We start from the raw sequence: 27595 nt of genomic DNA, 5'->3' as shown, positions 1-27595 counted from the left end.
TAATGGAAGTGTTATACGTGAATGAGGGAGGTGAAGTGGAGATGGTACTGGGTAGTGATATGACGGCAATGTGCAAGGTGTATGTGTTGTAGGTAAGTGAATGCAGAGATATGCAGTGAAGGTGAAACAGATGAAGTTATTGCAAGAGATATTGAAAAGCATAAGTGCAAAAATGACGAAAGCCCGACAGAAATGCAGGATAACAAATGATGACAGATTGTAACCAAAATTTTCCTAAAATTTTCCTAAAGTTTGGAATACTTATAATCCAGAAATTTTCCTAAAGATTGTAACAAAGATTTTCCAAATTTTTTTCTAAAGTTTGGAATGCAAAATTTTGATAACAGAAAGTTTCCTGAGTGTTCTGCAATATCCCTAGCATGTTCAGCAGCATTGATATTTGGCCTCCAAAAGCAGGGACTAAGAAATTACAACACTATTTCTTTTCTTTTTTCTTTCAAACAGAGCCTATATCCTTCAAACCTGTCGTGATGTACCAAGCTTAAAAAACAACAAAATTCTCTGCTATTCTCATAGTGACTGTCATGCCATATACTCACATCATCCTTCAACCTGTAATTTTCCTTTTGATGGAGATATACGACATATGGTATATGGATGACATGGGAGAAAATGTAAATGGACTAACGATTATAATTGAAGGCACTAAAACGACATATGAAAGGTACCAGGGGGCACGAGAAAAACAAATGTACACAGATGTAAGTCTTTTCCACCATCAAGTAAAACCAGAGAGTCAGAATCCAAAACACAATGCTAGTAAAAAGGGATTAGTGCCAGTGTAATCCAAAATAGGCAATCAAACGTAAGAAATCAAAACATTAACAGGCAATTGAAATGATCAAAATCCTGTAAAAATAGATGCAAAAGACAGGAATGCAGCTAAAGGGAACGAAAGTAGATGAGGAATGATGCTAAAGTTGATCCTTAGATAATGATATAAAACTGAAGCATGAGATGCTATGAGGTATTGAATGCCATGATTGTAATGTTGAGCGATGGTACATAGTAGATCCAAGGCATACTAACATTGTGGTACACCTGAATGGCTTTAAAACATACGAATATGATATGCAGTAATTGTAAAGAATGAATCGCTGCAACGCTAATCAACCATATAACAGAAAATGATGTGTGTACAAAAGGCCACCATTATATCCATCTCAATGAAGGCATCCCTTATACTTCGAAAGGGGTATACCGTTCGATAATGAATGCCTCATAAATGGTGAGAATAAAGCCACGATGCAGGAAAAGGCAAGAAGATGTATAAGCAAATGCATTGTAAACCAGAAATTGATTTATAAGCAATATGTGGATCAATGAGAAATGACATGAGGGATTTAGGTAACGTAAACAAATATACAGAACAAAAGAAATCCATAAATGAATCACAAAGAAAATAAAGAAATGTTGGAATACACAGATTCCCTTGATATTGCACATTTGTAACTCGATATTACTATATGTAAATCGAGATTACAGAGAGTGCGTTAATGAGGTAAAAACAGGAAAATAAAACAATTCAAAAGGGGAGGAGAAGAAGATTCTTACCCGATTGCAAGGCTTCAAATGAAGAGAGAGTGGTGCCTTTTGTAGGCTGTTGTATTGTGAGATCGGCTCTTTCCTTCAGCCAATTGGGAGAAAAGAAGAAAATATAGAAGAAGTAGAAGACAGGGGAAAGGAGGAAGAAGAAAATCGGATGATAGAAGGGTGGAGGGGTGAAGGCGATGAGGAAGAGTCGACCCCTTTGACTTGTTTTATAACGGCAGGCCATTAGAAACTTTTGAAGGAGGTCCTTTAATTTTTTTTTAATTTTTTTCAAAAGGGGTGATATTTACAAGACTTTTTCAGAAAAGAGTAAAAACTACTTTCTTTTTTCTTTTTTTTTGAAATCTTTTTTTATGTTTTTGAGAGAAATTCTAAAAAAATATGAGAAAAATACGAGGAAAACCTTAAAAGATGGGATCCATAAGAGGTTTTTGAAAGATTTTTATAAAGTATTTGTTTTAAAATTATAAGTTTTTCTGAAATGAGGTTTTTTGGAAAATACAGGGTTGATTTCAAAAATTGGGTTTCAAAATGGGTCTGGATCCGAGATTTTGGGAGATTGTTGAGTTTGGATCTCAAATTGAGATTGGATCCAGATAAAACCTCTGAGAAAATACAAAGAATTGATTTTTTTTAATTTTTTTGCAAAATAAGAGATCCAGACTCAAAATCGGATTCAGATATCAGATCTGGGTTCGAGATTGGGTCAGATATGGAAATTGAATCTGGATTCCAGTGAATTCGAGAAATAAATGGAAATTTATCAGAAATTAACTCAATTTATTCAGAAGATGGGGCCAGGGGCAAAAAGGAAAATTTTGGATTTTTTGGAAAATTTGGGGTGTTCACAGATGCCCTTCTTTACTGCTAAGCCGGTTGAAAGCCGAGCTTAGTGGCAAAGAAAATACACCAAATTTTAAAAATGCCTCAGTCAAAAAATCCGAACTGGGTGTGGAAGAATTATTTTGTGAAACATTATTCTTAGGTTTAGCGCCTTATCCTGAATGGCTTGGAATGACGAAATCCTAAAAAATGAGATAATTGGATAGAAAAAAATGAGGAAATCATGATGGGACTTTGGGATGAAGATTCTGAGATGATGAAAGATGGAGATTTTAAGGAAGTCTCCTGGCTGAGACAAAATAAGCTTTTTGAAAAAGACTCAAGTTTAGCCCTTAACCTAGATGGGACAAAGATATTTTAAAATGAATTTCAGGTTTTACCCTTACCTGAATGGTGACGAAAATATTTCAAAACGAATTTCAGTTTTAGCCCTTACCTGAATGGGGAAACCACGATGGGACATTTTTGAAGAGTACCTCATGAGATGAGGCTCATGTACAATTCTTAAATAGATATGAAAAATATGGATTCCTCGCCAGGACGGGGAAAACCATGATGGGACTGGAAGAAATACCTCACCAAAATGAGGCAACTCTTTTTATAAACCATGCCAAGTTACATCAAAATAGACATTGAGTATTTATTTTATATTTGAATAGCTAGAAAATTTTGCCAATAAGATGAAATTGTAGTTGATTCAAATGCTTGAAAGTGCACGTGTATGCAAAAGATATTCCCTTTTTTTACCTAGAGTATTTCTTCCAAATGAGGTTAACTCCCTGGATTCAAGAGTCAAATTCAAATTTTAGCGTTGATGATTTTCTTCAAGGAAGCTATCCATTTTCTTGATATAAAAAAAAAGAAATATTCTTAATTTCATAAAAGTAAGTAATGAAAAGATATTCATGAAAGAATTTCGCATAAGAAAAGAGGATTTTTGGCAATTTTGGCAGTTTGATATCTGGGGGTTTTCCCATGATGATCTTTTTGCACTCTTTTTGAGACATTGAGTTTTCTTGGGTTTTTGGCGAGCAGTTTATTACATCATCCTTCATTTTGGAGATGTTTTGACTTTTCTTTTTTTCTGGGAAGAGTACGTCACAAACTCCTTCAACTTGAAGATACTCCAATCCTTCTTTGTCTCAGGAATTATACTGATGATATTGGCTCATTGGTCACAAATTTCTTGATGATAGCAGAAATCAAATATTTTTTAGGGTTTGTCGAGTAGTTCATCGCATTTGCCTTCAACTTGGTGGTGATCTGAACTTTTCCTAAAAGGATTCATCATAAACTCCTTCATCTTGGAGATGATCTAAATCTTCTTTGGCCTCGGGGGTTGTAAACACCCCAAATTTTCCTCATCCATTCTCAAACAACCCTCCTCGTGCAGTGCCAACCCTGTTAGGTCAGTGTAGGAGTCAAACCCCGAGTTAGTTTCAGAAAATCACCATTTTACCAACTTTCATTAGGAAAATTACCATTTTACCCCTAGGTCATCCCGGACCTCAGTCAGTCGGAGTCAACAAAGCTCACTGGTCAATTCAGAACATTTAGAATATCAGTCATTCCAAGCACATCTGAGCTTACAGTGAGAAGACCAGTTTCATTTCTGACAATTCCTGCCAAAATGGGATCATTTCTTCAGAAATGAGCTCATTTCTCGCTCAAATCCAAGCCAATTGTCTCCGAGTCAGTCATTCATAGTCAGTCGTATTCCCCAGAGTCTAACTTGAGCTCACCACGAGTTCAAGTGCTCCAGTTTCAGTTCAAAACAATTTCCAAGTGACTAGGAGCCCATTTTAGTTCATTTTAGCTCTTTCAACTGAAATTGAGTTGAGTTCAGTCAATTGAGCTAGTGTTCAAGCTTCGATTTTAATTCATGTCAGTATTACTGACCTTTGTTCTAGCTCAAACCCAGCTCAGGTTCGTAATTCACTTCGCTCCAGTGACCATTCCGTACCATTTCTCTAAAAATGGCAGCTTTTCTTGAAAATTCAGTCGGAAAGGTCAGTTGAGTCAGTGTCTGGTCAGTTCATTTGAGTTCTGAAACTCTAAAACCCAGCTCAGTCTAGCTCATCTCAATTCAATCCAGCTCGAACCCCGTTTTCCAGTGTCACTCTGACCTAGTAGAGTGCCGAAAACCGTTTCTTGAGCTATTTTGCAAATTTTATCAATTTTAATGCTTTTTAAACTGATACAAGTGTCAATCGGGGTCTGACATCCAAAATTCTTTATTCAAGGTTAGCATTTTGCATAGCATTTCATGTCATTTCTCATCATTTCATATCATTTCTCAGCATTTCATAACATTTCATCACATTTCATTTCATTTTCGAAGTCCAAAACTCCAGTTTTATAAATTTCAATCCAGATCGAGTTTTAAAAGCTTTCAGAAATCAATTTCAAACTTCGGGTTTTCAAAATTGACATTTTTACCCCCAGGAGTCTAAATTTGGAAATATTTTCTCAAGAGAAATAATCTGGATTTATTTCAAACTCAAATTTTTGAATTCTACACTGGATTTGCTTCGCAACGGGATATTGAACTTCAAAATCCAAGCTCGCTTAAAAAACTGCCAAAAATAGCTCGTTTTGTTGGAAACATTTTCTCGAGAAAAACAATCTGGATTTCTTTCAAAATTATATTTTCAAATTCTACACTGGATTTGCTTCGCAACGGGGTATTGAACGTCAAAATCCGAGCTCGTTTAAAAAACTGCCAAAAATAGCTCGTTTCGTCTGGAAACCTTCTGAAAAGACTATTTTACCCCTCTAATCTTCAAAATGAATTTCAAAATTGAAATTTGGACCCGCTCTGAGATGGCCCATTCATTTGCATTTTTATTTTATTAAAAAAAAAAGATGCTTCTTTTTATTTGTTTATTTTTGTTTTTATTGATTTTTATTTATTTTTTATTTTTATTTTTTTAGAGAGGAGGTTGGACCCACAAGGTGGTCACCCAAGCCTCCAGACCCACTTTCCATTTTCTCATTTTTTTCTTTCCCTTTTCCTTTTTCCCTCCTTTTCTTTCTTTCCTTTCTTTTTCCCTTTTCTTTCTTTTTCTTCTTCCTCTTCTTTCCTTCTTCCCTTCCTTCCTCCCTTCTTTTCCCTCTTGCCCAGCCATTCACGTAGAGGCCCTTTCCTTTTCCTTCCCTAATTAAAACTAAAACTTAGGGAAAGATAGGATCTTTCCCTAAGTTAAGAAAACCAAAAAAAAAGAAAACAAAGGAGGGAGCTACGGCTGCTCCTCTCCCATCTCACCCTCTCTCTCTCTCTCTCTCTCTCTCTCTCTCTCTCTCTCTTTGGCAGCCATCTTCCACCTTCACTAAGGGTAGCCACATCTAGTTGCAGCCTCCTTCAGCAGCATACCAGCCGGTGCATCATCAACTCCTTCTACTTCCAGCCAAGCCTTCTCCATTGCTTCAACCACCACCCAAGGTGGTAACCGGTCCAGCCACATCAACTCCAGCCGGTTACCTCAACCTCCAGCCACCTGTCCAGTCTTTCACAGCAATAAAGTCTTTGCAGCAACCTTCCACTATTCCAAAGTCATCAGCCCACAACCGTTTCAGCAGCTGCATCTTCTTTGTGGCAAAGGACGCCTAACAAAGGGCACCCTACCATCTTACGGTTCCTGCAGCAAGGAGCAACCCCTTTGATCTAGCTTCAGTCACCTCCAAGTTGCAGCTACGTCTCCAACGTGCATCAAGATCCCAAGGTAAGACCCCTATCATCATTATTTTATGCTAAATCTATAGGTTAACGTTTTGATTGTCTCATGTTATGAGGCTATTTCGAGGAAAAGGATCCATCCGATCTATGGATCAGATCCTTTCCCATCAATAGCCAATATCAAGTCAACTTCGTATATCCCTGTTTTTCTTCATTTTAAACATTATATTTATGTTAAATATGCATTTTAGGCATCTCATTAATTTAGTTTTATTGTTTTATTAGTAGTTTATTTGATGTCCTTAAGATTCGTATTAAAACTTGTAGATGTTAATTTCAGCATAAGTTGCAGTCATTATTTTACATAGATTTTCGTTTCAATAAAACCAAAAAAAAATATTTATAGTTATATTTATTTGTCCATGATCTCATATTTAAAATCTAGATCCGTTTGAGTTTCGGAACTTTATCAAACAAATCAAACCCTAAATAGGGTTTTCTGTCATCCAGAAATTTCAATTCCTGCTTTAGCAGACAAAAACCTTTGGATTCACACTTGTGTGGGATTTAAATCATTCTCTAAAAATCACAGTAGATTCATGATTGAATCTACTAATGATCTGGAAATTTTGAGATTTTTCCAATTAGTTTTGATTTCTGTAAAAAAATCGGATTTCTCAGTCCCCTGGAAAAATATCGATTTTCTTTTGTCAGGGTATAGACAGACCTTAATTCACCAAGTCCATCCAATCTGTAACCTGTATGCAAAAACTTTCAACATGAAAGTTGTTCCTAACATAATTTACTGTCATTTCCCAAAATTTGGAAATTTTTGGATCTGTTTCATTATTTTTCCCGAATTTTCTTTTTCTGTCTAACAGATTCCAATGTCCAGAAATTCCAGAGATTTAGGTCTCTGATAACAGTGTGGCCTTTTCCAAAACGTAACCCGAATCCCAATGGTGTAAAACAATCAAATCTTCCTCTATTTGTCAGGGACATTTTCCCACAATTTCAGCCATTTTCTCATCTGTCTGCCGTTTTCCCCACATTTTCTACCAAAACCTGTCTGTTTCCTTCATTTACTAGAGTCGCCGGATTCCGATCGGACTTGCCGGAGTGGCACAGCTCCGACCATAGGTCAAAACCATAAAGTGTAAAAATCCAAAATCCTTTTCTTACTGTCCTCTGTCACCCCATAAAATTTGGGAAATTTGTATGGAAGTTTGATATCCTAAATCGCCTTTAGAATCAACATTTTAGGCAAAAATCACAAAATTTAGGGTTTTTATTTGAATTTTCATATTTAAAAATACAAAAAGTTAGATTTTCGAGCTCCATTCTATTTTTAGGGTTATTTTAGGTGTCCATGCCAAATTTGGTTTAATTCCAAGTTCATTTGCTTCATGTGTTAGTTTATCTTTAAATTTAGAAGCGAAAATCAGGCGAAAATCAGGTTAAATTTGATATTTTATGATATTTTCGTCATTTTAAGGTTTTTATCATGTACATAACCATGTAGAATCATATTAGGGTTAATTTCAATCTCCTTTGCATTTCATTTGATTTTCAAATTTCCAAAATTTTCAAAAATTCTTTCAGAAAACCCTGATTTCAAGGTCATCAGGGGTATTTTGGTCATTTTGACCCAAATTTCGAACTTTCAAGTTTATTTTTGAAATTTATTCATTAATTATCATGTTTATATCAAAGGGGGTATGAATTTGGGTTTATATATGAATAATATTCGATAATTTCCCATATTTTCGGATAAATTCAGAAAAACCTACATTTTTGTGCTAACATTGTTTTCTAGTTTTGCAAGAACATTCAAGAAGAAGATTTAGCTTTTATTTCTTTTATTTCACTTCAATGTAAAAATAAATGTAATATTTGGAATAAGAGTTACATTTCTGCTTAGAATAGGGCTGCATTGCATATAGTTTAATTTATGCAAATTTGAATTGTGATGTATGATTCATGCACATTATTTCAAATCCACTATGGTTTACACGAATGGCACGTGCACAAGCTTTTATGGAGTTTATAAACTCGGTGGGATTCGTATTTATGGCCATAGTCAAAATACGAAGAAAACCAAGATTTATGATCTTTATATCAGCCACATTCAGCCTACACTCTTAGGCTAACTTCAAAAAGGCACTGCAATTCTCAAAACTTCAAAAAGATTTCCCAATTACTCAATGAAATTCCCTTTTCAAATTCATACTCATTCATTCATATCATTCAAATTGCATTATTTTCAAACTCATTTTCCAATTTCAATTTCAGAAAATTCAATTTTCTCAAGAATTTCCAAGTCTTTCTCAGGATCTGATTTTCTCAAAATCCTAAGTTTTCAAATGACATTTCAAAGCATTTTCCAAGTTCAAATCAAGATTTTCCTATGTTTTCGAATTCTCAAATTTCAAAATCCCAAGTTTTCAGAAATTCATTTTTCATTTCAAAAAGTCATTTTCCAGTTTTCTTGAGAATTCATTTTTCATTTCAAAAGTCATTTTCCAATGAATTTCTTAGATTTTCTCAGAATTCTCAAATCCATTTTCTCAGAAAAGCAATTCCAAATTTCAAAATCGTTTTTCTAAAGTTCAAATTTTCCTGAGAAATCACTTTCCAATGCAAATTTCTGATTTTCAATAAAATTCAATAATTTTCCCAGGAATTCCATTTTCAAGCATTTTTCAGTCCTTTTCTAAATGCATTTCAATTTTCCAAAGCAAACATCATAATTTCTCAAACTTGCATTTTTAAAAATTTCATAGCACAAGCCTAATTCTTTGTGCATTCTAGGAAAAATAGAGCATAATTTAGATATTTGAGTCAAGTTAAAGCACATAATTGGTCCTTGGTTCAATTACCCCTGGTAAAGGCGCCAGGAACGGTTGAACCTCGTACCGACAGGCGGATCCCATTCCATGGAATTTTCCCGCAAATTTTCAAAACGGAGGCGAGTAATTTTTCAAAACAATTTTCAAAACTTTGGTCGAGTTTGACTTGCAAATTCGTTTCTCTCTCGCAAGGAAGGGAAAAAATTTTTGCGATGATAACAGGTTTGGCGACCGTGATGGGACCTGTCTTCGTCTGATCAATTATGTGCTTTGACTTGGCTCAGTTATCAAAATCGTGCTCTATAAACTGTCAGCTTTTAATTTCTGATATCATGTGAACCTAGGAGCCTAGACTTGAACCCAGCTGACATGGATTGCATATAGATTAGGCATGGTTTGGTAGGACTATATTGAGGAGAATTATGCATGCTCACATAGACTTAGGTCTGAAATACAACACTCCTCAATCTAGGAATTGTATGAAAACAATGCTTGCTTCTTCAAAAAAAATTCAAAATTCTATCTCTTTGGGACTTAGAGCCCTCTATTTTTCTGCATGTGATCATTTTTCAAAAACCACCCCACCTATGTCTACCTGGTCTTCACGTTGCTGGGCTCTCTTCCAGAACCATAGTTCGAGACAGAGCCTCACAACTGGGCCACTTATTTGGGCTAATGCCCCCCTGCCACGTACCAAGGGCCATAGTCCAACGTATATCGGCAGGTGCTTAAGGATATTGGGAAAACACGAGCTTAGAACCAAAGATAAATTTTTATGCCACGTACATCGAGCCTCGGCTTGAGTATATCGGCATAACTGGATTGGACACAGTTGATTTGAGCCTAGAGTCAGGATTAGGATCCTAAAGCTCTTTCAAAATCAATGTATTTAGAGTTGGCTTCTTAGGGATTGTTGTATGTGCATAATTGTTTGTGATTGAATATATTCATTTTCGTCTTATTTTCTCATATTTTTCCAATTTTTCCAAAATATCAGACATTTTTTTAAAATACCTTATTTTCCATCTTTTGTGAAATATCTCCTTTTTCTCAAAAACCCTGGACGATTTTTTTAAATTATCCACCTTTTCTTCAAAACTCCAGGTTATTTTCCATTCTTTCGTTCCTCTGGACTTCGAATTTTCAGCATTTCACTTTATCCTGCCTGCAATTTTCAAAATTCTTGTACTTTTCCAAAGTCTAATTCCAATCTTCCTATCTTTCACTTCAATGGCACCCAGTCAGCTTGATTCTGTTTTTTCTGAGGGTCACATCTCCTACGAGGTGCGACAAATTCTTCTCGAGCATCGAGCTCTCAGCACCGGACCCTTCTTCCCCCGGTGGTACTATGTCTGGTTCAAAAACTTCTCTCGTATGTTTCTGGACCACTTGAGCGATTGCGGGTTGGAATTGGCATCTGCAGTGGGAAAGTTGACAGTCAACGGCAATCTGATTCATGCGCTAGCAGAGCGGTGGAATCCGCGCACTTGGACGTTCTGGTTCCCGTGGGGTGAGATGACATTACTGATGGATGAATTTTCAGAGATTATGGGACTGCTCGAGCCAGCCGGTCAGCTTGGAGATCCATTAGAGCAGCAATTTCTAATTAATGTCAAGGGTTTGGACCCTAAAGATGTCGTGGCTCGCATGACAGGGCGTAAGTCTTGGCCACTGATTGAAGAAAATGGGAATGAGTATGTGAGCCTAATCGAGATCTACCGGCAGTATGGGGAATTCGCAGAAGTCAGCTCGTTGTCCAGGACAGCTCAAGAGAGAATTCAACATGCGATGGTTTTGTGTACTGTGGGACTTGCTTTCTTTCCAGATGGACAAAATTATGTGGATGTCAGAATAGTGCAGTTTTTTATAAGATGGGAAAGTCGACAGACCAGCCATCTCTTGATAGCCATGGCCGCACTTGCTTTTCTATACAGAGGACTGACCCGCTTCACACTTGGAGAGTCCATCCTAGTCGAGGGATGTACCTATGCTCTTCAGTCTTGGTTCCTTAAGCATGTGCTGACCAGAGCTAGTTCGTTCAGATACAACGGCAAGGAACTTCTTCCAGTTGCGCGCTACCGATTCATGATCGATTATCTGCAGGAAGAAGAAGAGGTGTGGGACTATTTTGATCGAGAATTATTGTCTCCCAGATACACCTATGCATATGACAAGAGATTCAAGCTGCTTGGTCCATTCTTCTGCGCCTACTATCATCCAGAGCGGTATGTTCAACCGTTTTCGCAGAGGCAGAAGTGCATAGAAATGCAACTACTATCAGGGGTTATGCCAGAGTTCAACCTTGCATCAGCGTAGTGGTCTGGAACATACCATTCTGCCAGATATGACTGTGATTCTTTCATCATTCTCACTCTTTTCCCTGGTCCTTGTGTCTCTGCTGATCATTAAGAGTGGTGGCAGACTGTCTATATGCTTCCTCTTTCCCAAGTCCACTATTGATGCAATCATATTTTTCCTTCAATAAAAAAAAATCCTTCAATTTTCATTCTATCATGGTTTGACGACCTCGCCTAGGTGACAAGGCATATTTGTAGTTGTTCGTTCTCCTTGCAAAGAATGACAACATAATTGTCGTGACTCCAGCGGCGACCCAATCCCTAGTAATGGGATGTTCTTTTAATTATCTACCAAATTCTCATCAAATATTCTTCTTATATTCATTTCTATCCTAAATTTTCATCATCGAAATTTAATTATCTATCTCATTCTGTAGAGAGCATCAGTATTTCCAAGTGGTTCAGATCAGATCAAGCAAGAAGACACCACTGTGTCAGTGCATCAGTGATTTTAGAAGCAGGCAAGAAGAAATGGATTCTCCAAGATCTGCTAGAAGACAGAGTATGAATGATAGGGATGACATTGATCCGGCTACATATAAGATGTTCAAGAAAATGATGATTAGGGTGATGTCTGAGCAGGCTGAAGACAGTCTCAAAAAGGCTCCCATCAAGGAGAAGACATTTGTCTCCTTCTCTCAGAATATCACTGGCAAGAGCAACAAGTGATTCGACGCGTGTCTGCTCAATATTTTATTCTCGTCGATGTCCTCTATTATCGTGGATTCAGTTCTGAATATTTTAGATGCCTAGACGAAGTTGAAGCCAAAGAAGTCGTGTGAGAGGTACACTAAGGCATTTGCGGTGGTCACGTCGGCTACCAAACTCTTATCAAGCAAATCATGTGGGCGGGATATTATTGGAAGACTATGGTACAAGATTGCTAGCGTTTTGTGAAGAAGTGTGCTCTATGCCAGATACATGCATCTTTCATTCATGCGTTAGCAACATATTTGCAATCTGTTATCTTTCCATGGTCGTTTTCTATGTGGATCTTTGATGTTGTGGGCCTCATCACTCCTTCTGCTTCAAACAGCTACAAATATTTTCTTGCCGCAACAGAATATTTTACTAAATGGGTAGAAGCAGTCACTCTACGCACAGTAGAAGGTCGACATGTGGTCTCATTCATCCACAAGAATATCCTATGTCGTTTTGGCATACCACATGATATTGTGTTGGACAATGGCAGTTATTTCAAGAATGAGAGAATGAGGACATTCTGCTCAAAATTCAGAATCCATCATCATTTCTTCGCTCCTTATTATCCTCAAGGAAATAGCCAATCAGAGGCCACCAATAAGATTTTGATTCGAATCCTGGAGCGAACTTTGGAAACAGGTCGTGACTGGCATGAGAAGATTCATGATGCATTGTGGGTGTATCGAACCACCATTCGAACTCCAACTAATGCTACTCCGTCAGAACTTGTCTACAGAACCGAAGTAGTATTGCCTCTATATGTTCAGAAACCTGCTCTGAAATTTGCATCACTTCTCGAATTACCTCTTGATCAGTATCAGCAACAACGGCTAGTATAACTTGATTTGCTCGATGAAAGAAGACTCAGAGCAGTAGAGCACGCTCAATCATATCGTCAGAGGATAGCCAGACAATATGCTAAATCCGTCATTGAAAGAAAATTTCGAGTCAATGATCTAGGGCTCAGATCAACGACCTATCTCAAGCACCGCCCGAGTGGCAAATGGTCACCGAATTGAGAAGGGCCCTATGTTATCGAGGAAGCATTACCCCACAATTCATATCTGCTCATCAATGTCGATGGTGTGGAATTATCAGACCCCATCAATGCTCAACATTTGAAAATTTTCTATACTTAAATCCTCTATTCCATCCTTTGTAATTCCTCAATATATTTTCTTCAATAATGGTCAAATTCTTCTTTCCCAGTTACACTGGGGCATTATTTTGAAAATTATTTTCAAAACATCTTGTATGCAGGCAGGATCAAACAAATCTCTCATTTTGCATGCATGTGCATCATTTCACATTCATTTGCATACATTTGCATTCATCTGCATCAATTTGCATTTGCATCGAGTTTCCCCTTCAGGTTAAGGGATAAACCTGAACATCCCCTTCAGGTTAAGGGATAAACCTGAGTTTCCCCTTCAGGTTAAGGGATAAACCTGAACTTTCCCTTCAGGTTAAGGGATAAACCTGAACTTCCCCTTCAGGTTAAGGGATAAACCTGAACTTCCCCTTCAGGTTAAGGGATAAACCTGAACTACCCATTCAGGATAAGGGATAAATCCTGAGACCCCGACAGTTTTCCAAGTCGTCGTGAGGGTGAAGACTGAAAATCTTCTATCAAAATCAATTAGTAAATTCTCAAAAATCCAGTGTTCGTGCTGGAAAGATTTTCAAAATCCAAGGTTCGTGCTGGTAAAAATTTTCTAAATCCAGTGTTTGTGCTGGTAAATTTTCAAAAATCCAGTGTTCGTGCTGGTAAGATTTTCAAAATCCAGGGTTCGTGCTGGTAAATTCTTCTAAATCCAGTGTTCGTGTTGGTAGATTTTCAAAATCCAATGTTCGTGCTGGTAAATTCTTCTAAATCCAGTGTTCATGCTGCTAAATTTTCAAAATTCAGTGTTCGTGCTAGTAAATTTTTTTTAAATCCAGTGTCCGTGCTGGTAAATTCTTCAAAATCCAGTGTTCGTGCTGGTAATTCTTCCAAAAACAATATTCGTACTGATCTATTTTCAAAATCCAGTACTTATACTGGTTCATTTCCAAAATCCGGTATTCACACTGGTACATCTTTCAAAATCCAATTTTTATTGGTCAAACTTTCTAAATCTGGTTTTACTGGTTAATGTTTTCAAACCTAATCCATGCTGATCTAGTCTTCTTGCGGGATTCGAGTTCCGACTCGAATTTTCTTTCCTCTGGGATTCGAGTTTCAACTCGAATTTCTTTCCCTTCTGAATTGGTCTAGAAGATTAGAGTTCCGACTCGAATCTTCTTCCAAATCCAATTCAAATGTCCTAGAATTGGTCTAGAAGATTAGAGTTCTGACTCGAATCTTCTTCCAAATCCAATTTCAAATATCAAATTTCAAATTTCAAAGTTCCAAATTCTAATTTCGGCCCTCGGGCCACCCAATTTCCAAATTTCCAATTTTGACCTTCGGGTCAATCAATTTCTCAATTTCCAATTTCCTAGTTTCAAATTCCAAATTTCCAATTTCGACTTTCGGGTCAATCAACTTCAATTTCGACTTTCGGGTCAATCAATTTCAAAATTTCCAATTCCAAAATTTCCAATTTCCAATTTCCAATTTCCAATTTCCAATTTCCAATTTCCAATTTTGACATCCGGGTCACCCAATTCTCTATTTCAACCTTCGGGTCATTCAAATCCTCAATTTTGACCTTCGGGTCATTCAAATCCTCAATTTCGACCTTCGGGTTATTCAATCCTTCAATCTCAACCTTTGATTTTCCATTTGGACCCCTTATGTCATTCGACTCCCAATTTCGACCTTCGGGTCATGTAATTCTCAAATCTTGACCTTCGGGTCATCCAATTTGATCAATCAGGCCTCTGGGCCGTCCACTCTATCAGATTCTCAATTCAAGCCTTCGGGTTAGGATCTTACCAACATCAATCATTCTCCTACCTTCGGTTTACAACTTTGTCAATATCTATCACTTTCCAAGCCTTCGGGTTACAATTTCATTAATGTCAATCATTTTTAAATCAACAAAATCCTGCTTTTGAGCGGGTCGGTCAACAAATCCTGCTTTCGAGCTGGTCGGTCAACAAATCCTGCTTTCGAGCTGGTCGGTCAACAAATCCTGCTTTCGAGCTGGTAGTTCAACAAATTCTGCTTTCGAGCCAGTCAGTCAATAAATCCTGCTTTCGAGCTGGTTAGTCAAAACAAAACCCAACTTTCGAGTTGATCTTTTACTGAGTCTTTTCAGGACTCAATTTGGTCATGGATGTGTCAATTAGACCTCAAGCAATTTCTTTCACCAAGGATTTGAAGAACATTTTGCCAATTTGTCATTAAATATTTGTTGATTTCAAAATCTTTATTGCACAAAATTATTACCTCAGAATACCTTCAGTATTACTTCAGAAAGGACAAAGCTTTTGTGAAAAAGGATTCAAAATTCAAATTCTTTCTATTGGCCAACCAAAAGGATGAAGAATAAATCCTCGATATGGCCAGCAAAGGAAATTCAATGTTGTTACAAAGCCATAAGTGATTAGTATTGATCACAGTCAATGGCACATTTTTAAAGATCATTCTTGAAAAATAAAGCAGTCAAAATATCCTGGGTGATACAGAAAAATCCATTCAATCCCTATATCTCCTTAATCACCTAAAGCTGCAATTAAATATCTGCAAAAGGAATCTCTCAACTGTCGTCAAGATGAAGGCGAATTAGGCGAGTAGACCCCCGGGGCCAAAGAAGATTTGGATTATCTCCAAGATGAAGGAGTTTGTGACGGATCCTTCCAGGGAAAGTTCAGAGCACCGTCAAGATGAAGGCGACTGCGATGAGCCTCCCGACAAACCCTAAAGGATATTTAATTTCTGCTATCATCAAGAGATTTCCAACCAAAGAGCCAATAACCGTCAATATAATCCCTGAGAGAAAAAGAAGGATCGGAACATCTCCAAGATGAAGGAGTTTGTGACGTACCCTTCCAAAAAAAAGAAAGAGAGAAAAGTCAGGACATCTCCAAAATGACGAATGATGTAATAAAATCCCCAAAAGCCCAAGAGAGCTCTAATTCTGCCAATAAAGAAAAAAAGTGGGCAAAAAGATCATCATGAGAAAAGAATCCCAGGATATCAGACTGCCAGATTTGCCAAAGAATCTTCTTTAATTTTGTGAAATTCTATTATCAATATTCTTTCACCAATTGCTCTCACAATATCAAGAATACTCTCTTTTCTGCTCATATCAAGGAAATTGATAGCTTCCTTGAAAGAAAGCTAATTGCAAGCAATTCGAATTCGAATCTTGATTCTATGGAGTTAAGCCCAGTCGGAGGTAATACTTCAGGTAGAAAAGAGGAAAGATTTTCATACCAATATACATCAATTTCAAGCATTTTGAATCAACAAACAATTTTTAACATTTTGGCAATATTTTCTTACTATCTTGACATGAAGTGAAGAGCTCGATGTCCATCTTGACACATCCTGATATCACCTTTTACCTCCTTGAGAGAGTAACCTTTATCATCTTTTGCGTTGTTGAAAGATTAGCCTTTTCTGTGAAAGGATCGCCTTTGTTATCTTTCGCGTTGTTGAAAGAATTCATCTTTTGCGTTGTCAAAAGAATCGCCTTGCTCCTCTGGATCGCCTTGTCATCTTTCGCGTTGTCGAAAGAATTCATCTTTCGAGTTGTTGAAAGAGTCACCTTATTCCTCTTCAAGAAAATTGTCTTATTCACCATCCAACTTACCATTTTCATTGCCCAATCAGGATAAGGGTACAAACCTGAGCCTCCTTTGATGAGGTATTTCATTTTCCGCCCAATCAGGATAATGGTACAAACCTGAGCCTCCTTTGATGAGGTATTTCATTTTTTTGCCCAATTAGGATAAGGGTACAAACTTGAGCCTCCTTTGATGAGGTATTTCATTTTTCTGCCCAATCAGGATAAGGGTACAAACCTGAGCCTCCTTTGATGAGGTATTTCATTTTCCGCCCAATCAGGATAAGGGTATAAACCTGAGCCTCCTTTGATAAGGTATTTCATTTTCCGCCCAATCAGGTTAAGGGTACAAACCTGAGCCTCATTCTGATGAGGTATTTCATTTCTCGGTCAGGCTAAGGGTACAAACCTGAGCCTCATTCTGATGAGGTATTTCATTCCCCGGTCAAGTTAAGGGTCAAACCTGAGCTTCGTTTCTACACGAGGTATTTCCCGTCCCATCCAGGTTAAGGGCAAAACCTGAATCTCACTTATTTTGAAGTAAATTTCTCTTCTTCATTCTCCATTTCATATCTATCATTTTCATCAGGACTAAATCTCTTCATATCCAGTCAGATCCTTCTAACTGGGGCATTTTTATAGCCAAAATTTGGTGTGTTTTTCTTTGCCACTAAGCTCGTCTTCAAGCCGGCTTAGTAGCAAAGAGGGGCATCTGTAAACACCCCAAATTTTCCTCATCCATTCTTAAACAACCCTCCTCGTGCAGTGCTAACCCTGTTAGGTCAGTGTAGGAGTCAAACCCCGAGTTAGTTTCAGAAAATCACCATTTTACCAACTTTCATTAGGAAAATTACCATTTTACCCCTAGGTCATCCCGGACCTCAGTTAGTCGGAGTCAACAAAGCTCACTGGTTAATTCAGAACATTTAGAATATCAGTCATTCCAAGCACATCTGAGCTTACAGTGAGAAGACCAGTTTCATTTCTGACAATTCCTGCCAAAATGGGATCATTTCTTCAGAAATGAGCTCATTTCTCGCTCAAATCCAAGCCAATTGTCTTCGAGTCAGTCATTCATAGTCAGTCGTATTCCCCAGAGTCTAACTTGAGCTCACCACGAGTTCAAGTGCTCCAGTTTCAGTTCAAAACAATTTCCAAGTGACTAGGAGCCCATTTTAGCTCTTTCAGCTGAAATTGAGTTGAGTTCAGTCAATTGAGCTAGTGTTCAAGCTTCGATTTTAATTCATGTCAGTATTACTGACCTTTGTTCTAGCTCAAACCCAGCTCAGGTTCGTAATTCACTTCGCTCTAGTGACCATTTCGTACCATTTCTCTAAAAATGGCAGCTTTTCTTGAAAATTCAGTTGGAAAGGTCAGTTGAGTCAGTGTCTGGTCAGTTCATTTGAGTTCTGAAACTCTAAAACCCAGCTCAGTCTAGCTCATCTCAATTCAATCCAGCTCGAACCCCGTTTTCCAGTGTCACTCTGACCTAGTAGAGTGCCGAAAACCGTTTCTTGAGCTATTTTGCAAATTTTATCAATTTTAATGCTTTTTAAACTGATACAAGTGTCAATCGGGGTCTGACATCCAAAATTCTTTATTCAAGGTTAGCATTTTGCATAGCATTTCATGTCATTTCTCATCATTTCATATCATTTCTCAGCATTTCATAACATTTCATTTCATTTTCGAAGTCCAGAACTCCAGTTTTATAAATTTCAATCCAGATCGAGTTTTAAAAGCTTTCAGAAATCAATTTCAAACCCCGGGTTTTCAAAATTGATATTTTTACCCCCGGGAGTCTAAATTTGGAAATATTTTCTCAAGAGAAATAATCTGGATTTATTTCAAACTCAAATTTTTGAATTCTACACTGGATTTGCTTCGCAACGGGATATTGAACTTCAAAATCCAAGCTCGCTTCAAAAACTGCCAAAAATAGCTCATTTTGTTGGAAGCATTTTCTCAAGAAAAACAATCTGGATTTCTTTCAAAATTACATTTTCAAATTCTACACTGGATTTGCTTCGCAACGGGGTATTGAACTTCAAAATCCGAGCTCGTTTAAAAAAACTGCCAAAAATAGCTCGTTTCGTCTGGAAACCTTCTGAAAAGACTATTTTACCCCTCTAATCTTCAAAATGAATTTCAAAATTGAAATTTGGACCCGCTCTGAGATGGCCCATTCATTTGCATTTTTATTTTATTAAAAAAAAAAGATGCTTCTTTTTATTTGTTTTATTTTGTTTTTATTGATTTTTATTTATTTTTTATTTTTATTTTTTTAGAGAGGAGGTGGGACCCACAAGGTGGTCACCCAAGCCTCCAGACCCACTTTCCATTTTCTCATTTTTTTCTTTCTCTTTTCCTTTTTCCCTCCTTTTCTTTCTTTCCTTTCTTTTTCCCTTTTCTTTCTTTTTCTTCTTCCTCTTTTTTCCTTCTTCCCTTCCTTCCTCCCTTCTTTTCCCTCTTGCCCAGCCATTCACGTAGAGGCCCTTTCCTTTTCCTTCCCTAATTAAAACTAAAAAGAAAACAAAGGAGGGAGCTACGGCTGCTCCTCTCCCATCTCACCCTCTCTCTCTCTCTCTCTCTCTTTGGCAGCCATCTTCCACCTTCACTAAGGGTAGCCACATCCAGTTGCAGCCTCCTTCAGCAGCTTACCAGCCGGTGCATCATCAACTCCTTCTACTTCCAGCCAAGCCTTCTCCATTGCTTCAACCACCACCCAAGGTGGTAACCGGTCCAGCCACATCAACTCCAGCCGGTTACCTCAACCTCCAGCCACCTGTCCAGTCTTTCACAGCAACAAAGTCCTTGCAGCAACCTTCCACTATTCCAAAGTCATCAGCCCACAACCGTTCCAGCAGCTGCATCTTCTTTGTGGCAAAGGACGCCTAACAAAGGGCACCCTACCATCTTACGGTTCCTGCAGCAAGGAGCAACCCCTTTGATCTAGCTTCAGTCACCTCCAAGTTGCAGCTACGTCTCCAACGTGCATCAAGATCCCAGAGTAAGACCCCTATCATCATTATTTTATGCTAAATCTATAGGTTAACGTTTTGATTGTCTCATGTTATGAGGCTATATCGAGGAAAAGGATCCGTCCGATCTATGGATCAGATCCTTTCCCATCAATAGCCAATATCAAGTCAACTTCGTATATCCCTGTTTTTCTTCATTTTAAACATTATATTTATGTTAAATATGCATTTTAGGCATCTCATTAATTTAGTTTTATTGTTTTATTAGTAGTTTATTTGATGTCCTTAAGATTCGTATTAAAACTTGTAGATGTTAATTTCAGCATAAGTTGCAGTCATTATTTTACATAGATTTTCGTTTCAATAAATCCAAAAAAAAATATTTATAGTTATATTTATTTGTCCATGATCTCATATTAAAAATCTAGATCCGTTTGAGTTTCGGAACTCTATCAAACAAATCAAATCCTAAATAGGGTTTTCTGTCATCCAGAAATTTCAATTCCCGCTTTAGCAGACAAAAACCTTCGGATTCACACTTGTGTGGGATTTGAATCATTCTCTAAAAATCACAGTAGATTCATGATTGAATCTACTAATGATCTGGAAATTTTGAGATTTTGCCAATTAGTTTTGTCTCTATAAAAAAATCGGATTTCTCAGACCCCTGGAAAAATATCGATTTTCTTTTGTCAGGGTATAGACAGATCTTAATGCACCAAGTCCATCCAATATGTAACCTGTATACAAAAACTTTCAACATAAAAGTTGTTCCTAACATAATTTCCTGTCATTTCCCAAAATTTAGAAATTTTTGGATCTGTTTCATTATTTTTCTCGGATTTTATCTTTCTGTCTAACAGATTCCAATGTCCAGAAATTCCAGAGATTTAGGTCTCTGATAACAGTGTGGCCTTTTTCACACCGTAACCCGAATCCCAATGGTGTAAAACGATCAAATCTTTCTCTATTTGTCAGGGACATTTTTCCACAATTTCAGCCATTTTATCATCTGTCTGCCATTTTTCCCACATTTTCTACCGAAACCTGTCTGTTTCCTTCATTTACTAGAGTCGCCGGATTCTGATCCGACTTGCCGCTGTGGCACAGCTCCGACCATAGGTCAAAACCAGAAAGTGTAAAAAGCAAAAATCCTTTTCTTACTGTCCTATGTCACCCCATAAAATTTGGGAAATTTTTATGGAAGTTTGATATCCTAAATTGCCTTTAGAATCAACATTTTAGGCAAAAATCACAAAATTTAGGGTTTTTATTTGAATTTTCATATTTAAAAATACAAAAAAGTTAGATTTTCGAGCTCCATTCTGTTTTTAGGGTTATTTTAGGTGTCCATGACAAATTTGGTTTAATTCCAAGTTCATTTGCTCCATGTGTTAGTTTATCTTTAAATTCAGAAGCGAAAATCAGGTTAAATTTGATATTTTATGATATTTTCGTCATTTTAAGGTTTTTATCATGTACATAACCATGTATAATCATATTAGGGTTAATTTCAATCTCCTTTGCATTTCATTTGATTTTCAAATTTCCAAAATTTACAAAAATTCTTTCAGAAAACCCTGATTTCAAGGTCATCAGGGGTATTTTGGTCATTTTGACCCAAATTTCGAATTTTCAAGTTTATTTTTGAAATTTATTCATTATTTATCATGTTTATATCAAAGTGGGTATGAATTTGGGTTTATATCTGAATAATATCCGATAATTTCCCATATTTTTGGATAAATTCAGAAAAACCTACATTTTTGTGCTAATATTGTTTTCTAGTTTTGCAGGAACATTCAAGAAGAAGATTTAGCTTTTATTTCTTTTATTTCACTTCAATGTAAAAATCAATGTAATATTTGGAATAAGAGTTACATTTCTGCTTAGAATAGGGCTGCATTGCATATAGTTTAATTTATGCAAATTTGAATTGTGATGTATGATTCATGCACATTATTTCAAATCCACTATGGTTTACACGAATCTCACGTGCACAAGCTTTTATAGAGTTTATAAACTCGGTGGGATTCGTATTTATGGCCATAGTCAGAATACGAAGAAAACCAAGATTTATGATCTTTATATCAGCCACATTCAGCCTACACTCTTAGGCTAACTTCAAAAATGCACTGCATTTCTCAAAACTTCAAAAGGATTTCCCAATTCGTTAATGAAATTCCCTTTTCAAATTCATACTCATTCATTCATATCATTCAAATTGCATTATTTTCAAACTCATTTTCCAATTTCAATTTCAGAAAATTCAATTTTCTCAAGAATTTCCATGTCGTTCTCAGGATCTGATTTTCTCAAAATCCTAAGTTTTCAAATGACATTTCAAAGCATTTCCCAAGTTCAAATCAAGATTTTCCTATGTTTTCGAATTCTCAAATTTCAAAATCCCAAGTTTTCAGAAATTCATTTTCTCATATTTTCCAGTTTTCTTGAGAATTCATTTTCCATTTCAAAAGTCATTTTCCAATGAATTTCTTAGATTTTCTCAGAATTCTCAAATCCATTTTCTCAGAAAAGCAATTCCAAATTTCAAAATCGTTTTTCTAAAGTTCAAATTTTCCTGAGAAATCACTTTCCAATGCAAATTTCTGATTTTCAATAAAATTCAATGATTTTCCCAGGAATTCCATTTTCAAGCATTTTCCAGTCCTTTTCTAAATGCATTTCAATTTTCCAAAGCAAACGTCATAATTTCTCAAACTTGCATTTTTCAAAATTCCATAGCACAAGCCTGATTCTTTGTGCATTCTAGGAAAAATAGAGCATAATTTAGATATTTGAGTCAAGTTAAAGCACATAATTGGTCCTTGGTTCAATTACCCCTGGTAAAGGCGCCAGGAAAGGTTGAACCTAGTACTACCGACAGGCGGATCCCATTCCATGGAATTTTCCCGCAAATTTTCAAAACGGAGGTGAGTAATTTTTCAAAACAATTTTCAAAACTTTGGTCGAGTTTGACTCGCAAATTCGTTTCTCTCTCGCAAGGAAGGGAAAAAAATTTTGCGATGATAACAGGGGTCTAACTCATCCACCAGTCTTCGACTTGACGATGATTGAGAGATCCCTTTTGCAGATATTTAATTGCGGCTTAAATGACTGAGGAGATATGGATTGAGTGAATTCTTCTTATAGCTCAGGATATTTTTACTGCCTGATTGCCAGAAAATCATCTTTAAACATGCGTCATAGCTATGATCAATATCGATTCGCTTCTAGCTTTTCAATATCATTGAACTTTCTTCGCTAATCATACCAAGGACATTTCTCTTATATTTTGGTTGATCAACAAGGAAAAGGTTTGAATTTTGCTTTTTTTCACAAAAAGCTTCACCTTTTTGGAAAGAATACTAGAGGTAATATTAAGTGATTCTCTTGTGCAGTAAAATATTGGAATCAATGAATGTTTTTAGCCAATTGGCAAAATTATCGAGAACTCTTGTGATATACTTACTCAATATCAATTTTGATAGGACCTTGGGTTGAAAATTTTGATCTTGAAAATCTCGACCAGTAAAACTGGATTTAGTAGGACCAATTGAAAATTGGGTTTGGTAAAGGACCATTGTTAAACTGGATTTGGCAGAACCAACTCAATGGATTTTGGGTAAAGGACCAGTGTTAAACTTGATTTGGCAGGACCAACTCAATGAATTTTGGTAAAAGGATTTTGGTAAAGGACCAATGTTAAACTAGATCCGGCAGGACCAATTGAACATTGGGTTTTGGTAAAGGACCAATGTTAAAACTGGATTTGGGAAGGACCAACTTAAAAAGATGGATTTGGAAGGACCAACTTAAAAGATGGACTTGGAAGGACTAGTGCTAAACTGGGTTTAGAAAGGGACAGTGCTAAACTGGGTTTGGAAGGACCAGTGCTAAACTGGATTTGGAAGGACCAATGCTAAATTGTGTTTAGAAGGACCAATGCTAAACTAGGTTTGAAAGAACCAATTTGAAAATTTGGATTTTGAAGGACCAATGCAAAAACTCGATTCGGCAGAACCAACTCGAGAATTGGATTTGGAAGGACCAGTACAAAAATGGGTTTTGGAAGAACCAATTTGAAAAATTAGATTTTGAAGGACCAGTACAAAAACTGGATTTGGCAGAACCAACTCGAGAATTGGATTTGGAAGGAACAATACAAAAACTGGGTTTTTGGAAGAACCAATTTGAAAAATTGGATTTTGAAGGACCAGTGTAAAAACTGGATTTGGCAAGACCAACTCGAGAATTTGATTTGGAACGACCAGTGTAAAAACTGGGTTTTAGAAGGACCAATTTGAAAAATTGGATTTTGAAGGACCAGTGCAAAAACTGGATTTGGCATGACCAACTCGAGAATTGGATTTGGAAGGACCAGTGCAAAAACTAGATTTGGCAGGACCAACTCGAGGATTGGATTTGGAAGGACCAGTGCAAAAACTGGGTTTTGGAAATAGCAATTTGAAAAATTGGATTTTGAAGGACCAGTGCAAAAACTGGATTTATAGGGAAGGTCCAACTAAAAAGCTGGATTTAGGTAAAGGACCAGTATTAGATTGGATTTGGAAGGACCATTATAGAAGGTTGCATTGCTTCTATGAATAGTTTCAGGATTATCCCTTATCCTTAATGAGAAGCTCAGGTTTATCCCTTAACCTGAAGGGGAAGAAGGAATTTTAAAGAGAGTAAACCTGGAGCTTGAATTTGGAAAATAGAAAATTTGGGATTTGAATGGACCATCATAGCTAGCTGTATGTGGTCTGATTTTCAGGATTAACCCCTTATCCTGAACGGGGACGAGAGGATTGATGAGAATTATTGAAATTTGATGAAGAATTATTGACAAAAAGGTTTTGTTTGATCCTGCCTGCATATAGGATCTTTAAAGTGAGATGAGAATGTTTATTTGAAAAACTTGGGAAAAGGATCAAACCAACAGGTTGATTTTGAAGAATGATCAACACGAGGATTGATTTTGAAGAATGATCAATACGAGGGTAGATTTCGAAGAATGATCAACACGAGAGCTGATTTTAAAGAAGGATCAACACGAGGGTTAATTTTGAAGAAGGATCAACACGTGGGTTGATTTCAAAGAAGGATCAACTTGAGGGTTGATTTTGAGGAAGAATCAACACGAGAGTTGATTTTAGAGAAGGATCAACACGAGGGTTGATTTTGAAGAATGATCAACATGAGGGTTGATTTCGAAGAATGATCAATACGAGGGTTGATTTTAAAGAAAAATCAACATGAGGGTTGATTTTGGAGAATGATCAACACGAGGGTTGATTTTAAAGAAGGATCAACACGAGGGCTGAATTTGAAGAATGATCAACACGAGGGTTGATTTTGAAGAAGAATCAACATGAGGGTTGATTTTGAAGAAGGATCAACATGAGGGTTGATTTTGAAGAAGGATCAACACGAGGGTTGATTTTGAAGAAGGATCAACATGAGGGTTGATTTTGAAGAATGATCAACACGAGGGTTGATTTCGAAGAATGATCAACATGAGGGTTGATTTCGAAGAAGAATCAACACGAGGGTTGATTTCAAAAAATGATCAACACGAGGGTTGATTTTGAAGAAGGATCAACACGATGGTTGATTTTGAAGAAGGATCAACACGAGGGTTGATTTTGAGGAAGGGTCAACACGAGGGTTGATTTTGAAAAATGATCAACACGAGGGTTGATTTTGAGGAATGAATAACACGAGGGTTAATTTTGAAGAAGGATCAACATGAGGGTTGATTTTGAATAAGGATCAACACGAGGGTTGATTTTGAAGAAGGATCAACATGAGGGTTGATTTTGAGAAAGGATCAACATGAGGGTTGATTTTGAAGAAGGATCAACATGAGAGTTGATCTTGAAGAAGGATTAACATGAGGGTTGATTTTGAAGAAGGATCAACACGATGATTGATTTTAAAGGAGGATCAACACGATGGTTGATTTTGAGGAAGAATCAACATGAGGGTCGATTTTGAAGGATCAACCCAAGGGTTGATTTTAAAGGAGGATCAACACAAGGGTTGCTTTTGAGGAAGGATCAACACGAGGGTTGATTTTAAGGAAGGATCAACACGAGGGTTGATTTCGAGGAAGGATCAACACAAGGGTTGATTTTAAGGAAATCATGGAAAATGATTCAGGTTTATCCCTTAACATGAGCGGAAAGAAAGAAATACCTTGAAGAACGAGGTTCAGGTTGATCCCTTAACCTGAAAGAGAAATGAATAAAGATTGAGGAGAATTTTAAGGAAAAAAATGATTTAGGTTTATCCCTGAACCTGAGCGAGAAGTTCAGATTTATCCCTGAACCTGAGCGAGAAGAAGGAAATACTTCAAAGGTTGAATCCCTTAATCTGAGCGGGAAGAAGGAAATACCTTGAAGGATGAGGTTCAGGTTTATCCCTTAACCTGAATGGGAAATGAATGAAGATTGAGGAGAATTTTGAGGAAAAAAATGATTCAGGTTTATCCCTTAATCTGAGCGGGAAGAAGGAAATACCTCGAAGGTCGAGGTTCAGGTTTATCCCTTAACCTGAGCAGGAAGAAGAAAATACCTTGAAGGTCGAGGTTCAGGTTTATTCCTTAATCTGAGTGGAAAAAGAATAGAAAATGAAGATCAATAGAAGTTGATGGCGAAAAAGATTTTTGAAATGAAAATAGAATTTCAACAATAAAAAATGCCCCAATGTGGCAAAAGAAAGAAGTATTGAATATCAAAGATACGAAGAAGACTGACTTTTCATTGATAAGCAAAGCTATTTTATGCGAGAAGGCAAAAATTTTGAATAGAATTGGAAGATATACTAGGAGATATGAAGAAGAAGAGAAGTTTGAAAAGGATGGCAAAGATTCAAAATTTGAAGAATTGCAGGCAGGATCAAAAGAATTGAAGAAATCAGAAGAAGAAAAGAAAAAAGATACACTTGGACTTTTTGAGAAATAGAAGAAGACTTCAAAATAGATATCTAGGGATTTTTAGAAAATAATTCTGAAGAAATATGTAAAGAGAAATATATACCTAGATTTTGAGAAATACAGAGAAATCTAAAAAAAATGTCTAGGGTTTAAGAAAATTATTATGAAGAAATAAAGGAAGAGAAATATACAACCTGGATTTTAAGAAATAGAAGAAATTTTGAAATAAATATCCAGGGTTTGAAAAAGGTGAAGTAAATGAAGATTTACAAGATAATATCCACAAAAAAGCAAAGCTATACAAACAATGATGCACAAAACAACACTCCTTAGAAGCTGACTCTAAATGCAATATTGAAAAGGCTTATAGGAACTTAATCCTAACTCTAGGGTTCAGATCATCTGATTCCAGTCAAGATACGCCGATATACTCAAGCCGAAGCTTGAAGTACGTGGCATAGAAATATTTCTCCGGTTCTAAGGTAATGGCTTCCCAACATCCTTGAGCGTCTACCGATATACTTCAGACGATGACCCTTAGTACGTGGTAGGGGGTGTTCAACCCAAATAAGTGGTCAAGTTATGAGTCTCTCTCCCGAACTATGGTTCAATGAAACAACCTAGCAACGTGAAGACCAGAACAATATAGGTAGGGATGTTTTTGAAAACATGTTCAACATGCAAGAAGTCAGATAACTCTAATGCAAAGCCCTAAAGAGATAGAGTTAAATAATAAAGAAGCATACACTTGCATACATTGTTTGCATTTAATCCCTAGAATTGAGGAGAGTTGTATTTCAGACCTAAGTTGAAGTGAGCATGGATAAATCTCTTCAATATGGTCCTACCAAATCATACTTAAATTCTATATGCATTATGTCAGCTGGAACAAAGTCTAGGCTCCTAAGGTTTGCATGAAAATGAAGCTGACATTTGTAAAATAAAGACTTAGACAAA

Source organism: Nuphar pumila, chromosome 5, assembly GCF_984573655.1.
Source record: "Nuphar pumila chromosome 5, dmNupPumi1.hap1.1, whole genome shotgun sequence".
Taxonomy (NCBI): domain Eukaryota; kingdom Viridiplantae; phylum Streptophyta; class Magnoliopsida; order Nymphaeales; family Nymphaeaceae; genus Nuphar; species Nuphar pumila.
The sequence above is the reverse complement of the archived record's forward strand: the minus strand, read 5'-3'. Positions refer to the sequence as shown.